Source organism: Felis catus, chromosome C1 (assembly GCF_018350175.1).
Source record: "Felis catus isolate Fca126 chromosome C1, F.catus_Fca126_mat1.0, whole genome shotgun sequence".
Taxonomy (NCBI): domain Eukaryota; kingdom Metazoa; phylum Chordata; class Mammalia; order Carnivora; family Felidae; genus Felis; species Felis catus.
Genome location: NC_058375.1, coordinates 193,896,992 through 193,915,200, shown reverse-complemented (window position 1 = coordinate 193,915,200; position 18,209 = coordinate 193,896,992). Strand labels below are relative to the sequence as shown.

General features: G+C 38.3%; 1 long non-coding RNA gene across 2 annotated transcripts in view; it reads left to right on the top strand.

Moving 5' to 3' along the window:
• LOC109502836 overlaps window positions 1-14,927 on the top strand; it is a 30,594-nt gene extending 15,667 nt beyond the window's left edge. For both annotated transcript variants that reach the window (XR_002161703.3, XR_006583511.1), the window contains exons 4-5: window positions 4,105-4,195; window positions 13,674-14,927. This is a non-coding gene — a long non-coding RNA (uncharacterized LOC109502836). The remainder of the gene's footprint in view (window positions 1-4,104; window positions 4,196-13,673) is intronic.
• The last annotated feature ends 3,282 nt before the right edge of the window (window positions 14,928-18,209 follow it).

The following is an 18,209-nucleotide window of genomic DNA, read 5'->3' as shown; positions in this document are numbered from 1 at the left end:
ATATAGCAGAAACCAAACCTATTCAATTATGATTGTGTGCAACCCCAGCTAGATTCTGAGGAGGAAAAATAACAGGGAATGAATATAACCCACAAAAGAGATAGAGAATCCGCTATAACAGCAGCAACACCCTATGTGATAAGGGTGGAATTTGCCATAAGCATGCCATTTGGAGAAAATTGAAAAGAACATTAAATCTATGAAAAAAGGGATGATAGATAATTAAATAAAAGAATGAGATGAGTGGGATTGTAGATACACCAAAAAAGAAAAGAAAAAAAAAACCAAATGTGTATTTTTGAAAGGAGGGAGTTAAAAAGTAGAACTTAACTACCTGCCTCATACAAATGCTGCATTTAAAGCCCCAAAGGATGGAAGTCAAAGAATGAAAAAATATGCTTAGCATATGCTAAGGAAATCAAAGCCCAACTCACCAGGACAATGTCAGGTAAGTTCAAACTCAAGGGGGGAAAAAAGTTAAATGAGGGGGAAAAAAAGTCATTGAAAATGATAAAAAAAAAAAAAAAAAAGAGCAATTCACAATGACAATGCACCAGTCAGACATAATAGTGGACAAAAGGGAAAAAATGCCACAGTGAATATCAAAATAAATCTCGGGGTAGTAGGAGACAATACCTCTCACTTATTAGCCTGTAGCAAATCAAGTAGGAAAAGACTTATGAAAGGTGTAGAAAACCTGAATATGATTATCCTGACTAGTTTAAGTTGAACACAAAGAACATACTGTTTTTGAAGGATATGAGAAAGGGAAACTGACCCCTCCGTTTCTGACTTCATTTTTAGGAAGGCTCCATCTCTGCTGTTTTTCTGCTAGGCCCCATTTACTCATGTTCTACATTTCACCTTGATTCTGAATAAACCATAAAAATGATTTCCCCCTCCAAGGGGGAAACAAGAAAGTTAATCTGAGTTTCATCCTGGGCCCCCAACACCGGATCCAACTGGATCCCAAACATGGGATCTTTAGCTTAAAACTTTAGGAATTCAGCTTCAACAAACCTTGGCCCATGCTGGCATCAATAGCCCCTACCTTCAGTGATTTATGAAATAGCATCTACTACTCACTTGTCACTTGCCTTTGATCAGACATTACCCTGGATTCCTGAAGGATCACATACCCTAGACCCCTTTCCAATATAAACTCCAAACCCCAAGCGATGACAAGACTTACTCTCCTTTTTTTTTTTCTGAGTCTCCCAGACACTCCATGTACTATAATCTATCACTTACTTACCCTATTCAATAAACTCTGCTTTCACTTCCTTCTGGCTCATCTTTGATTTTTATCCTAGGGGAAGCCAAGGTCCTCGGCTGGTCCTCGGGGTCCTTGGACGGGCCCACCTACTTCAGGTCCACAGGGTTTAGAGAAAAAAATGATCATACACTGAATCAAAAGAAAAAAGTCACTGAATTCAAAAGGTAGAAATATGAGAAATTGTGTTCTCAGATACAAGACAATAAAATGATCAAAATATTTTAAGAATCATCAGAAACAAACTAGAATTTAGAAAATAATCTCTGAACATTGAGGTCAAGAAAAAAAATACAAAATTCAGGATTTTTATAATATATACTAAAATCCACTTGTACTTGATAGTCTTCAATCTTGCCTGATAAATAAGAAATAATAAAAATATATAAACTATTGATCTCAAAAAATTAAGAAAAATCACAAGTAAATCTATGGAAAGTAAAAGCAAATTGTAAACATAAAAAAAGCAAATTGTAAAGGATACATAAAATAAGTAACTTTAAAATAAAAAAAGAATTAGGACAGATATATAAAACTAACATTTTGTGTCTGAAAACAAAAAGAAAAAAAAGTAGCAAAATACAATGATCACCAGCCAGCCACATGAAGTAAAAAAGAGTAAAAACCAAAGTATACTAAATAAAAAAAGTAATGGGAAATAACCAAATACATGGGGAATATTAAAAAATAATAATAAAAGTACCATGCAAATTGCAAAGCAAATGAATTTTACCATTTGGATAATACAAATTACTTCTAAGAATCAATGGTGGTAGGAATCAACTTTAATGAAGCCCATTAGAGTTGACTAACTGTTCCTTACCAAAAAAAATCTAAAGCCCCAAATTGTTTCAAAGATAAATTTTCCTAAGCCTTCAAGAAACACTATATGGCCATACAGTTTAAACATTTTAAGTGGTAAAAAGAAATCTCCCAATGTTTTATAAAGCCAGAATAACACAGACACCCAAAGCTGAAAATTACCACAAAGACAGAAACCTATAGGTAAATCACATTTATGAACATAGAGACAGCAAATCTGAATAAAGTATTAGGAGATATCTCTCAGCAGTATTTTAGAACTAGAATGTACCATGATGAGGATGAACAAATTCCGAGAATACAAATAAAGTATATTTTGTTAAGAAATATTTTCATTTAATTCAATTCAATAGCTAAATGTGGGGGCGCCTGGGTGGCTTGGTCGGTTAAGCGTCCGACTTCGACTCAGGTCATGATCTCGTGGACCGTGAGTTGGAGCCCCGCGTGGGGCTCTGGGCTGATGGCGCGGAGCCTGGAGCCTGCTTCCGATTCTGTGTCTCCCTCTCTCTCTGCCCCTCCCCCGCTCATGCTCTGTCTCTCTGTCTCAAAAATAAACGTTAAAAAAAAAAAAATAGCTAAATGTGTACTCAGAAAACATGAACAAATTTAGAAATAAAATGTTTCATGTCTCTTAATTACAAAAGTAATGCATACGAATCAATAGACCTCTTCAAGACAAGCAAGTACTCTTCAAGTTATTGCAGGAAAAAATCCATTAAATTCCTGTAGCAACGTAGCATAAAACTCTCGGCAAAGTAGATGGCCGGGTCCACCGCCTGAGGTTCTGCTGATTGGAACACCACATCTCTATGATTTTTTTAAGGGCCATTCTTTTAAAAACCTCTTTTTAAAACCCACGTATAAATCAGGAATCAAGCAAACATTTTCATTTTAATGACTCCTATTCAACAACATACTGGAAGTTGTAGTTAGTGCCAAGGGCAAAAAAGGCATCAAGGTTGACAAAGTTATGCGGAAAACATTCATGGTTCGGTTTGTTTTCAACATCTGAAGCAGGGCTGAGACGGACTCTGGAAGTCGGCCTCACATGCAAGCAGGCAGAAGGAGCGCCTTCCTTTTGAAATGTGGTTCCTGTCATCACAAATACGGAGCTAGTGTTGAGAAACAGTCAGTAACTAGATAAGAGAGTGTTGGGACATCTGCAGTGGGCACCTGTGCCTTACCCATCAGGGACTACAATCAGGCAGGGGAAGCACTGTCCTCAGGGGAAAAATGTAAAAGGACACCAAAAACCTCAGAAAGCAACATAAAAAATATGAATGTGAAAATCCACAGTAAACAAAACAGCAAGTTTCAAATGAAGGCTATGTCCAACAAAGGACTCCTGTGACACTTCATTCACCTCACCCCATCCCAGCTCTGTTGGATGAGAAGGTTCTGGGAATGTAGGAACACAAGGAGGAGAGTTCCTGCAGTCAGAGTCTGAAGGTATGGAATGTGATGCCCAAACATGGCTTGAAGGTGTTGCCCAACTGCTGCTGGTTCTCTTGATTAGAGGAGGGGCCCATTTTGGGGGGTTCAGGCCTCTGAAGAGAAACGATGCCCGGCTAGTGACAGTATCGTGAGGGAGCATCAATGAGACTTTTTCTGGTGACATGTGGCAAAAATTTTTTAAACTAAACACTGGAGCCAACTGCCGTTGTCAGGGTGAAGAAACTTTCCTGGGGAGGAGTGTCAGGAACAAGAAAACAGGGGAATGACTATCTCTTCTCCAGTCTTCAAATCCCCTCTGGTAATTCCAGTTAATGAGCCCAGGCTGGGAGCCATCTGACAAAGTAGAAAAATGGCCCCAGATCCAGCAACATAAATCAGAGTATAGAAAGGTAGGTTTGGAGCGCAGAATCGGTAATTTAATGACAAACACTATGAGCTTGGCAGTGATCAGTGGAAGGTGGGGATAGGAACAGGGCACTGTTCCAAACTGAGGCCTTCCAGATAATGCATTTTTCTGCTTTCTCTCGTGTACTTCTGCCAACGGCTGTGAGAAGATGTTTCAGGAAAACAGACCTGAGCCTGACAAGCAGTCTGGGACTCGCCCAGCTGAAGCAGCCAAACTCCGTTGAACCCACAGACCTATGAGTAAGGAAAATAAATTTCTTTTGGTCATAAACCATTTTGTGACAGTCTGTTACACTTCAAAAGTCAACTAAAATGCTCAGTCTCTTATCTATAAAATGGGCTTAACGATTATACTTACTTTTCAGGCTTACTGGGACATCTGCTAAAATAATCTAATACAAGAGAGGACATGAGGGGCATCTGGGTGGCTCAGTCGGTTAAGTGGCCAGCTTCATCTCAGGTCATGAATTCACAGCTCGTGAGTTTGAGCCCCCCATCCCCACATCGGGCTCTCTGCTGTCAGCGTGCAGCCCACCTTGGATCCTCTGTCTCTGTCTCTGTCTCTGTCTCTCTCTGCCCCTCCCCTGCTTGCACTCTCTTTCTCTCTCTCAAAAATAAATGAACATTTTTTTTTAAAAAAGGGGGACATGAATTACAGAAATAGAATAAGTAGCTCACAAAATGCAAGGGAGCCTCATTCTCAGGCTTTGGGCCATCTCCTTGCTTGTTCTTTTTTCTTTCCTTTTTTTTATTGTGGCAAAATACACATATAATAAAATTTACCATCTTAACAGTTTGTAAGCATACAGTTCAGTGGTAGTAAATACATTCACGATGTTGGATAAATTACTCAATCTCCCTCAACATCACCATCTCTTTTCTCAGAAGCTTAGTTTTCTGATCTGCAATTAGTGTGCAGATACACAAAGCTTTATGAAATCTAAAACAACACACATGGAAGGTGTTATTGAGCACAGCTTCAAAATTTAGACTTATTAACAAGAAGAAAATATTTAAAGAAAGATCCATGTCTCAGTTTTAGCAAATGTAGTTGTTGTCTCACTCTATTTAACTGAACATTGTTTTCCAAGCAGTTTTCTGCTTAAATAAGCCTTTCTTCTTCAGGGCAGAGGGATTTAATAACTTCATTTAGCAGCTGCCTTCTCATTTCCAACTTTGACCCCTGCCCTTGTATTATTTTACCCAATTCAGTATGGATAGTAATTTTCTGAAGTGTCTTCTTTTCCTGAGATTAATTTGAATCTGCGTAAACCTGTCACATCTATGTTTAGCTGTTAATATTACAAAACAAAGCTCTGAAGTAACAACAGAATACTTTATATGTGGGATTAAAAGCACTTTTTATATTTCACCTTTTGCTCAAAACTGACACAAAATAATATTATCCACAAATGAAATGAAGGCTTTCAGCAGCTTAAAGGATGTTTCATGAATATGAATTATGTTCTTCCATTGTTATCATAGATACTGGTGATTTGGGGCAAAAACACAACTTGTTCTTGCATAATCATCCCATATACTTTACATAAATGAGTTGATTAGGTTTTATAGAATTATGTAGTTTTGTTTTGTATCAACTTTAATAGCACTTAAAGAAGCAAACGCTGCAACAGCATTATAAAAGGTCTAAACACTAAAATTTCCATAAAATCACCAAAAAAGACACAAAAATAGACACACAGATCAATGGAACAAGATAGAGAGCTCAGAAATAAACCCATACTTATATGGCCAATTAATCTACAACAAAGAAAGCAAGAGTATACAATGGGGAAACAGCAGTCTCTCCAACAAACGGTGCTGGAAAAACTGGACTACTTTCTCTTTTTTGTCTTTCTCTTTTTCTTTCTGTCTTTCTGTCTTTCTTTCTGTCTTTCTTCTCAGTATAGTTAACATGCAGTATTCTATTAGTTTCAGGTTTACAATATAGTGTTTCAACAATGCCATACTGAAACTCGGCCACTTTCTTGCACCATACACAAAAATAAACTCAAAATGGATTAAAGACCTAAATTTGAGACCTGAAACCATAAATCCCCTAGAAGAAAACATAGGCAGTAATCTCTTATTCATTGGCTTTAACAACATTATTTATGGATATGTCTCCTTAGGCAAGGGAAACAAAAGCAAAAGTAAACTATTTGGACTACACTAAAATAAAAAACTCTTGCACAGTAAAGGAAATCATCAACAAAACAAAAAGGCAACCTACTGAATGAGAGAAGATATTTGCAAATGATATATCTGATAATGGGTTAATGTCCAAAATATATAAAAAACCTATACAACTCAACACCAAAAAAATAAAATAAAATCCAATTGAAAACTGGAGAGAGGCCCTGAATAAATATTTTTCCAAAGAATACATACAGATAGCTGATTGACACATGAAAAGATGCTCAGTATCACTAAATACCAAGAAAATGCACATCAAAACCACAAGATATCATCACTTCACACCAGTTAGAATGGCTAATATGAAAAAGACAGGAAATAAAAAATGTTGGCAAGGATGCAGAGAAAGGGTAACCCTCATAGTGGGAATATAAATTTATGAAAATACTGTGGAGAATAATATGGAGGTTCTTCAAAAAATTAAAAATAAAAATATCATATGATTTAATAATTCCACTATTGGGTATTTATCCAAAGAAAATAAAAACACTAATTCAAAAAGATATATGCACCCCTGCATTTACTGCATTATTTACAATAGCCAAGACATGGAAGCAACCCAAATATCCATCAATAGATAACTAGATAAAGAAGATGTGTTATATATGTGATATATAATGGAATATTACTCAGCTATAAAAAGGAATGAGGTCTTGCCATATGTAACAAATGGATAGATCTGGGGGTGGGGGGCAGAGACCTAAGTGAAATACATCAGAGAAAGGCAAATACCATATGATTTCACTTATATGTGGAATCTAAACTACAAAACAAAGAAACAAACAAAAACAGGAACAGACTCAAATACAGAGAACAAACACCATTCTAACTGGTGTGAAGTGGTTGTCAGAGCAGGGGAGTGGAGAGATGGGCCACAGGTGAATGATGCATATTAAATATGTAATATGAATTGGATTACAGATGCAAAAGTACTCATGCCTATAAAAATGTAAGCAGAACTCTGGATAATACAGTTTGATTATCCTATGTTAAAGTCAAGGTGGCGACTGTTCTCAACTCAGAAGGCAAATGAGCAGCAAAGACTTTCTGAGCCCATGCCCTTCCTCAGAGTCTTTGGCACACCCTGCATAATAATTGAAGCAAGTTGTAGCATAGATGCATCAGTAGAATATTTGCCACAGGAAAGAAGTTTAGAGTATCAAATATATCAGTGTAAAAGTATATTTTGTACCTGCTTTCCAGCCAGCTGAAAAAATTTATAGAAATCAGTATGGGAAAAAACCCACATACCTTTGTAGATAAGCTTATCTTGGTTTCCAAAAGTGTAGACTGGCCCTTTAGGGAAATTTCTGGAGATGGCGGTTCATAGAGAGAGGAATGATTGCTAGCTCTCTCCCCATTTCTGTGGCCTCTTTTGGAGGTAGTGAAAGACAAAGTACAGCTAGGATTCTGTTTGAATTGAAACTGTAGTTGGAAGGGAAAAAAGATTAATTTAGAAGGAAACAACATGCGCATGCGCGCGCGCGCGCACACACACACACACACACACACACACACACACACACACACACACACAAATCCAGGTCTGGGTAATTGGTAATTGGGGTATCTGATTAGAATCCGCTTTACCTGTGGGTTGCTTCAGATGCTGTATCTAAACACAAACAGGCATTCAGACTCTTTCAGCCTCTCCTTTTAAGCTTGAATGCCTTTGTGTATATAAAGATGTTGCACCTTGAAAATGGAAAGGAAGCATTCATGCTTGTTTCTTTAGCAAAGTCAAATTTTAAAGAGCATCGTCTCTTGAGAAGAGAATGATTCTATTTCCTAATTCTGTTTGCTTGATTAAAACGTTTGGTTTATTTTCTCTCATTCTTGAGAAACATATTTCTGTTTTTTTTCTCTGCTCCAGAGGTTATGGAGGTAGAAGCAAAGAAAGGCAAGTCCAGTCTTGCACTCTCTCCCTATGCTGTAGCAAATTACCTGAGAGTGGATTTAGAGCTAAGCTACAAAGAGAGATGCCCCTGGAGCAAGCTGAACAGGCAAGGAATAGGCTTTCTCCTGTGGGAAGTCTCCAGGAACTTCCTTAGGGTCCTTAATAACCATCCTCCTACACTACAATCAGCTAAAATCTCTGACCTGTGTTTGAACTGTCCTTTAATTCAATCAAGCACTTTTATTTACTACATGCAAGCTTAATGAAATCTGCAGCATAGTGATTAGGGGTTCAATAATTTCATCGATTTGGCACTAAGCCTATGAAAAAGCCCTTAAATCTTTATATTTTTGTATTTAAATTTCACAAAATGGAAGTCTTATAATTTTGCCAATAATGATGGTCTTGATTTAATTCTAGCCACTTTGTAATCTTATTGCCTTTTACACTTGAACTGTGTTCTAAATGAACACACACCACTCTTCCTTTCACTGGGACATATAGCGAATAAATTTACATCCATAATTGGGGAATAAAGAAATATTGAGTGTAACCTCCCTTTCAGGAAGGTTAACGGACTTTTTTCTTAACCTGGATGTATGTATGGATGCCTGGGTGGCTCAGTCAGTTAAGCATCTGACTTGGGCTCAGGTCAAGATCTCACAACTCATGGATTGGAGCCCGCGTTGGGCTCTGTGCTGACAGCTCAGAGCCTGGAGCCTGCTTCAGATTCTGTGTCCCCGGCTCTCTCTGTTCCTCCCCCATTCTCTCTCTCTCTCAAAAATAAATAAACATTAAAATAATTTTTTTAACCTGAATGTTCTTGGAGCCACAGTATAGGGAAAATGTGTGCTTCGGGAGAAAATTATGCATTACTTATAGCTCACCCGTTTGCTCTTTATGACTGTGACTCTATGGGAGCCATTTTGCACCTTTGTAAATTATCAATAACTGATAACAGTGGAAAATAATTCTTGTCTACAGACATGCAAATTCTTTTCTGTTCAATAGACTTTCCTAGCTAGTTTTGTCCTCATTCGCGTACTCACTTCAGTATTCCTTTACTCTAAATATGTTTGTACTTTCTGAACTTTTACTTGGAACTGGTTATAATACCTTACAGATCTCCTCACTAATGAGTTAAAGAAAATCTTTAACTTGCGTTCATTAATCTGTACAAGATGTGTACAAGAGTCCTGATTTTACCCTACTTTGAAAATGGTCTTTTAGCATAGGAAGATACTAAACAAATAACATAAAAGTCAAAGGAGCTTACTTTGACAAAATTTAAGCAAAACGGTCTCATGTAAATGTGGACCCCTCCCATGCATATTCGTTTGACTTTAGAACACTTGCTACATTCTGTCCACCGGGGGTTGGGGTTATCTGCACACTCGACTACTGCCCTCAACCGGGATAGGGTAGTGGACATGTTTTAGTTGCCAGTCTAGCCCCATCATCAATCCTCCCTTCCCCTTTGCCTACAGCGCCCAGATTTTCCTTTAAGAACCTGCCCTCCTCCATTGTGTAACAGCCAGGACACATGGCTGCATGGTCCCCATTCCGAACTTCAGGTGTGAGCCCTGACTGGTCTAAGACACGTCGCACATTCCCATCCTCTTTGCCATAAACAGTTGGTTCATGGATGGACAAATGAACCAAAGTTAGCTTATGAAGGCAAAACTCAGGTCTTCCTTCAACGTCTGGAGACAAAACAAGTTGTTTGGAGAGCTATTGGCACAAAAGCAGCTGGTCCAGGAGGAAAGACATTTTTACAATGAAGGTGACATTACGAAAGTTGAAGTGAAGAAAATAAAAACAAATAAACCAAATAGTCCCCAGATTCTTATTGATTTTGCTGAGCCACTGTGTCAAACCACCTTGGCATTTGCTTTTCTTCTTGGCTTTGCAGACACATGAGTGAATAAATTTCCTTATTCTTTTAGGAAGTCTGAGTTGGTTTCTATTTACTTATACCATTGACATTTCTTATGTTAATCAAATTGTGAGGTTTCTGAGATTAGAACCTCTGATTTTCTAATGCCTCCTATAGCATAATGTTTGATAAGGAGACACTCAGAATCGTATCATCCTTTTTTTTTCAAATGTTTAAAACACTGCTTTTTCCAATTTTTACATTCTGTTCCATTCCAGGTGTCTTTTAATATTTTAAAGCCCATTTATTATCTCTTGCCTGTATCTCATTTCTCATTTCCTCTCATACTTGTTCCATTAATTGTGTATAAAGTATCTTTATTCCTTTGGCTCTTACTCCAGGCATTTTGGGTTTTACTATTTAAAAAAGTATTTATGCTATTTCCAACTGGATTATGAAATCTCATCCTAACTGCCAATGCTCTTCTTTAGTACAACACAGAAGTAGTAAATGGAAAATAGCCAAACTGACCTAATCCATTTATCACTTTATTGATGCTTTATGTGATCCCTAATTTCTTTTTCACTTGTAAATTATCTCATTAGATTTAATGTCAGTAGAATATGTCTAACTCAATCTTCATCAATCAATGTTTTAGAAGAGAAGAGCATTCTCAAACTCATCTATTTGAAGCGAAGCTTCACAATTGTATAATTAGGTAAATTAGAAGGGCAGTTTTGAGGGCCAGAAAAAAGTATCTGTTGAAACAAAGGAATTTGCATATCTGTTGATTGAGACACTCATTTAATTTCATCAAGTTGAAATACCCGCATTACTTATAATAGAGCATAAAAAAAGAAAACACGGAAATTTTCATCAAAAGGACGATGGCTCAATATATTATACCAGACATTGAATACATAAATGGACAATGGCCAGACTATATATGACAACAGACCTCTGACGCAAGCAGCAACCTCTGCAGGCATCAGCCCAAAATGATCAGGACTTAGTGACTGCTAGCTTCCTTAATTTTTTGTCCATGCTTGCAACTCAGGATCAACCAGAGAAAGCCAAATGTGCTCCCAAACAAATCCCATAACCCTTCTCATTAATCTGCCTCCAGCTTCTCCATGTATACAACCTCTAATCAGAGTATACATAAGATCTTCCTTTTTGTCACTATAAAACTTTCCCTCACCCCTGCCTGCCTTTGAGCCTCTACCAAACACAAGTGATGGCAGCTAACTCCCTTGCTCTAGAAAACTCTGAATAGATTGTGTTGGTTCTCATTTGGCCCTAAATAGAGTTGTTTGTCCCCATGACAGTAAACCAAGACTTAATTGCAGTTTCAATCTTGCCCAGAGATGTCACCTTTAAACAGTCAATCTTCAATTTCTTGATCAGTACTAGTGAGGTCATCTGCATAATAAAACCCCCTCCCATTCCCACCCTCCCAAAAAGATAGCATGGCCTGAAAAAAAATCTTTCCTTTTGCTAACAACCTCCTTGACCCATACCCCTCCTTCTGCCTATTAAAAAACGTTCACTTTGTATAACTCCTCTGAGTACCTATCCATTTACTAGAAGGGACACTGCCCACTCCCCCCAGTCATGAATCATTGAATAAAGGAAATTAGATCTTCAAATTCATTCCACAAATGTTTGTTCTTTAACAGACAACAAAGGTAGTTTTCTAAAACTGAAAAAAATCAGGCGACATAACGAGCAAGTTCTTTAGAATAAGCCTTTCCAAAGCCTTGAGCTTTCAACTGAGCCATTTTCTTCAAGATTTTATCTTTTTAAGTAATCTCTACACCCAGTGTGAGGCTCGAACTCACAACCCCAAGATTAAGAGCTGCACGCTTCACAAACTGAGCCAACTAGGTTCCCCATCAAACAAGGCATTTTTTGGTACATGGTAGGGCAAGTTCATTTTAAATTACACTGATGCCTTTGTACCTACCTTTCAGTGACAAAAACAAAAAAACAAACAAAAAACAAAAAAAACACACTGATTCTTAATGGATAGATTCTCTGTGAGAGGAAAGCCAATACCAGGAAGGTCCTCAGACTTCAAACAACATATAATATGCACAAAACAAAATAGTATCAAACAACTTCTATAAGAATTTGTGATTTTGTTTTTCTTAGATTTATTTATGATTGTGCCCTTTCTTTTAGAAAGTTGTCATAGACTCTGGGTCTAAATTTCTCTTTTGGCCAGCAAAAGACCACATGCAGGATTAAAACAAGAGATGGCTAATATCTGGGAAAAAGACAAGAGCCCCAAATAAGTGTCCTTGCCTGGTATTTACTCAGATCAGAAGGCTTACAAATGTGATGGGTGTGCACAAAGAAACAAAAGAAACTGTGAACATTAACTTGAGGATGTGAGGGGGAAAAGGGGGCTTTGAAGATATACAATGTTTGGGGTTTGGGTCAATATAAAACAAATTCCAGACACTGGGAAGATGAGTATATGTTTGTTAACAGCAGACAGGAGGTGCCATGCCTGTTTATCTTTGCCAGCCTTGGGGATGAGACAGACAGGGGGGATAACCTCAGGGTTAACAAGACACCTTTTCTTTTGTTAACCATCTCCACTCCGGGCTGCTTTGCCAGCAGCGCAGTGGTCCATAGTCCAATTCACCAACCTGGCCCTATTCTCCTATGAAAGCAGCTTTCTGCTATCGTACTAAACTTGGGGTGCTTTCACCCTGAATATCTAATCTTGTTATTCCTATGTATTGAGCACCTTTGCACTGTTTCTATTTCAGGCCTTTGCCTCTCTCTATACATTTTTGGGGGCTCTGCACTTCCTATTTTGGGGTGCCTTTGCACCTCCCTATTCCTGGCACCTTTGTGCCCCCCTATTCTCTAGGTGTCTTTGCACCCCATCCCCCATTCTTGAGGTGCCAATCTGGTTTACCCAAACTCGGGTGTGAGCATTTTATGGCTTTGTATTTCTTTATGCCTTGTTGACCCATTGATGTAAGCCCAGGGGATTCCTAAGCTTATCCCCCACAGAAAGTAAAATTCATATGATTTTTCTTTCATGGTGGACAGAGAGCTGGAAAACAGATCATTGATTTAGCGCTATATTTCCTAGCATATGACCTACATTTAAACAATAAGATGACCCTGTTTTGAAGATAATATGTGACCTCTGTGGGTGGGAGTTCAGATGAGAGTGAACATAAGCAATTGTCCTTCTTGGCTTATGAAGAGGCAATGATTAGCATTACGGGCAGAATAAAGGATCAGAATAACGGGGTTCTTTTCTGGGGTTTTAATCTCTTAGTCTTGAAACGAATAAAAGGTCTTCTGGGGTGTCTACCATATCCAGCTTCTCTCAAGTCCACAAGGACAAATTATCCCAACAACCAGGAAAAGGGATAATATTTTGTGTAAATCACAAATGCACAAAGTATTACATAGATGTTGATGAAGAATAATCAAAAAAGTGAGAAGAACCTAGAAAACTTTGCTCTGAAAATCACAGAACCAGAGGCTCTGTGGTTACAGCTCCTATGGACCTGTAAGTTTAGTGGGTTAGAGAGAGAGAGAGGGATGCACAGGGAGACAAAAAGCCTAGAAGCAATAAATTGAAGGTCAAAGTTTTTAAAGCTTGGCTTGTGGATTCATCCTGGTGGCAAAAACTTCCCAAGCATTTAACAAAATTCAAAATCAGAAATGGCAAATGTTTTGCTCTCTGAATAACTTTATGTTCTGATTTTTTTTTTCAGATGAGACATGATCTTGAGAAAACCTGTCATATGCCAGCCAGATTCTTGGATTTTAACCGTAGACTTGGCAGTTTGGTCAGAACATCACCACTACACTGACATTTGAGAAGATGTGTAGCTCTTCGAAGACAGAAACCTGAATCTCCTCCAGTATTACCAGTCGGTGGAGTCTGAGCAACAAACAACTGTATGCCTTTCACCTCACTGAGAGATCAGAAAATGTATCATTTTTACCTGTAGGAATTAATAAGGAACCAAAATTTCAAAAAAAAAAAAAAAGAAATTATTTGGAGAATGCTATTATACCAGTGAATCCCAAAGAGTTCCAAAGAAATGACAGGTTTGGTGGAAATTTTCTAGAGCTCACTGCACAAAAAATTTAATTACAGCACCCATGACCTCTACATGATATGACTCACTACACAAAGTGCCATAAAACAATTTTAGAGGGTTTCGGCACTTCAAAAAAAAAAATTGAAAACTGGTTTATTATTTGGGTCTTTATTGAAGAAAACTGAGATACTGTTCCTTTAATATTGTTTACACTGTGGTCTTTAAGGTATGAGAGTGGGGGAAGATGAGAGAATGAATGAGGAAGAAAGGACACATTCTGGTGGGTAAAATATGAAATAGTTGGCTGACATTTTCATCTGATAGCCTTTCTTCTTCTGACTTTTCTCTCCCTTAGGACATGAACTTTCAAACAAAAACAAAAACAAAAACCTTTATCTCTTAATCTACTGAAGATAAAATTTGCTTCCTTTAGAGAATGTCTCATAAGGAAATAGAAGCTAACATTTAAGTGGTTTGGGAACAATTGACTCACCACCTAGAAAAATAAATTTTATGCCTGTCCTACAAAAAAAAAATGCCTTTTGCTCTGAGGAGAAAGATTTGTAAAGTTAGGATCTGCCTAAATATATTGACAAGTGAGTTTCATGTGTAAGCAGTGTTAATTACCTAAGGCCACAAGTGCCTATAGAAGTAAAACAAGTACAGAAATACACTCGGAACACTTTTTTCCCCACTCAAAGTACACGGCAAACCATATTAACAACTATTTATTGAAATGCACTCTGCTTTCCCTGACAGTTAATACCAAATAAAACTAACAGTGAGAAAAAATTAGAAAAGTTTTAATGAAGTGGAAATATGACAATATCACGGGTAACAATAATATTTGTATTCATAAATAAATGCCATATTAGTTTCTAGAACTGCCATAACCTGATGCCCCAAACTAGGTAGCTTAGGGGCACCTGGCTGGGTCAGTCAGTGGAACATGCAACTCTTGATCTTAGGGTCATGAGTTGGAGCCCCACATTGGGCGTGGTGCCTACTTAAAAAAATATATATCACTCCTCATCAGGAAAATACAAATCAAAGCCACATTGAGATACCATCTCGCACCAGTCAGAGCAGCTAAAATGAACAACTCAGGAAACAACAGATGCTGGTGAGGATGTGGAGAAACGGGAACCCTCTTGTACTGCTGGTGGGAATGCAAACTGGTGCAGCCACTCTGGAAAACAGTGTGGAGCTTCCTCAAAAAAGTAAAAATAGAACTACCCTACAACCCAGCAATAGCACTACTAGGAATTTATCCAAAGGATACAAAAGTGCTGATTCATAGGGGCACATGTACCCCCATGTTTACAGCAGCACTTTCAACAATAGCTAAAGTATGGAAAGAGCCTAAATGTCTATCAACTGACGAATGGATAAAGAAGATGTGGTTTATATATATAATGGAATACTATGTGGCAATGAGAAAGAATGAAATTTTGTAGCAACGTGGATGGAACTGGAGGGTATTATGCTGAGATAAGTCAGTCAGAGAACACAGATATCATATGTTTTCACTCATATGTAGAACTTGAGAAACTTAACAGAAGACCATGGAGGAAGGGAAGGAGAAAAAACAGTTACAGAGAGGGAGGGAGGCAAACCATAAGAGACTCTTAAATACGGAGAACAAATGTCCCTATCTTAATTTGATTGTCTAAAAAGAGCCTATTTTCAAATAAATACATTCACAAGTACTGAAAGTTAGGACTCTAACATCTTTTGGGGAAACATAATCCAACCAAGATGCATTATTGCTTATTTATAGTGACTTATTCTAAGAGTCAGCCAATTTGCTAATTAGGTTGATTAATAATTAATTGATTATTAATTATTAAGGATCTCCCAGCAGACCTTCAGGTGGTCAGGGAAAGAACCTTGAGTGACAAGAAGACTTTTCAACTGAAACCCCTTCAGCATCGGATTACTGGGGGGTTGGGAGGTGGGGCGGTGTTTGTCCGGGCTTGCCAGCAAAGCTGCGGATTTTCTCTCTTCAGGCGGGGCATCAGAGAGGATCATGAGCTCTTAGAAACCACAAGCTGCCACACAGAGAGCAGGCATGTTGTGTGCCTCCATGTGTTCAACAGAGCACAGGGGAGCCAATATAACTTGGGAAATGATTGAATCTATGAGTCGTCTGCACTGCATAATAAAAACTCCTGAAGGAAGCACATAAATGTTTATTTCCAGGGTCCTCCTTTTTAAGATTTTTTGGGGAAAAAAAAAATCTATGTTCTTTTGTTGTTTCAGTTCTTTCTCCCAGAAGGAAATACCGAACATTTTACAAAATATAGATGAATCACAAGTAAATTTCCTCCCAAGACTGTCAGTAGTCCTCTGTCTACCTGACAGCTGAGAGAGACTTTTGTCACCATTCTCCAATAGGAATCTATCCTCACGTTTTGGCTAGGGCAGTGTTCTCACAGTGTGGTCCCTTACCAGCAGCATCGGTATCACCTGGAAACTGGTTCGTAATGCAAATTCCTGGGCATTGCCCAAGACCCGGTGAATCAGGAACTCTGGCCATGAGCTGCAGCTATCTATTTTAACAAGCCTCCAGGAGATTTTTGAAGCTCCCTCAAATTTGAGAACCATTGGTCTTCGCTAAAGTGAATGCCCTGCCAGTCAATATGGTTTAAGTAAAAACTATTGGATTTTTTGTCACAATCAGCATTTAGGGTTTACTTTAAATATATGTTTGGTGTTATTGGCTACTGTTGCTCTCCTGAAATATGGCTTTGTTAATAAAACTTTAGAATTGCTTTCTGATTTAAAAATCAGTAAGTGCCAAAATATTTTAGTGTCAAGTGTTCAAACTTACTCTGAGGGGAGAGAACATTTTCAAATGAAGCCTTGAAAATTTCAGACGGGGCATCAGTGTTTTTCATCTGATTCCAGATTAGAGAAACCTCACAGGAGCTGAGAATTGATTTGCTCTGAGTATCTTGCTTTAAATTGTTTCTGAAACACAAATGCCATCCCACACCTGCTGAATCACAATCCTTTTTTTTAGGGCCTTGGGTAGTCCATCTCAAAAATATCCTCGGATGACTCTATCGGACACACGTTATGAACTATATAACAGGCCTCGCAAATTCTACCCTTGACATCTTTTGAGAAGCGATTACTTTTAACATGAAGACATCTGTCCTACTACAGCCACTTGAGAGAGTAAGTTACCATTTATAAATAAACAAAGCCCTTTAGTGGCTTATTCACATCATAAAGAATAAGCCACGGAGAAAGAAGCAGTCCCAGCTGAAGGCCCTGGGAAGGAGCCTGGCGTAGATGGAAAGGTACAGCATCTGGAGGGTTTAGCCACATGCTGAGAAGTAGCAGCTCCAACTTATTGAGCACAGACCATATGCCACAGCCTCAACTTACATTATCTTCATATTCCCCGCCTCCAATACTTTTAACAACCCTAAGAGACCATGACGAATAGCCCCACTTCCAGACAAGGAAACCGAAAAGGAAAGCGATTTGCCCAACCGCAAAGCCAGGAAGCAGCAGACGTATGTTTGGAGTCAGATCTCTCTTGACTTCTTCTACTTCTTCTGTACAGCTGCCGTTCAAGAACGTGGCAGGCATTGGGCATTTGATACACATTTGCCAAGTGTTCTGACAAGACACCCTGACAAAAGGGCCACAAGAAACCCAGAAGCAGCCAACCAGCTGGCATCGGTGATGCAGGTCAAAAGGCATCACAAGTTGGATGCAACTAAACCATCCAACAGGAGGAGAACAAAGGAAGAAGAAAAATTAGTTAACATTCATTGAAACTTTTACTATGTGCTAGGCTCTATTTCAAACACTTCACCTGTGTTAATTTATGTAATCCTTACAACAAACCTATGTGACAAACATTATTAGTCTCTCAATTTCACAGAGAAGTAAAGAAACTTGCAGAAGGTCACCGGGATAAAACTCAGGCAGTCTGGTTCTAGAGAATGCACGCTTAATCATTATGAAAATTCAGATTATCTTAATGATATTACCACATGGCCAGTAAACTTATAAACATGTAGACTATACGGACAAATGTGTATGGAAAATATTATATGCCAATTCAAAAATATTGAATAATTAGCTTGTTCAGTTGCACGCCATAATAAATATAAAACATTTGGGGCACCTGGGTGGCTCAGTCAGTTGAGTGTCCGACTTCAGCTCAGGTCATGATCTCACAGC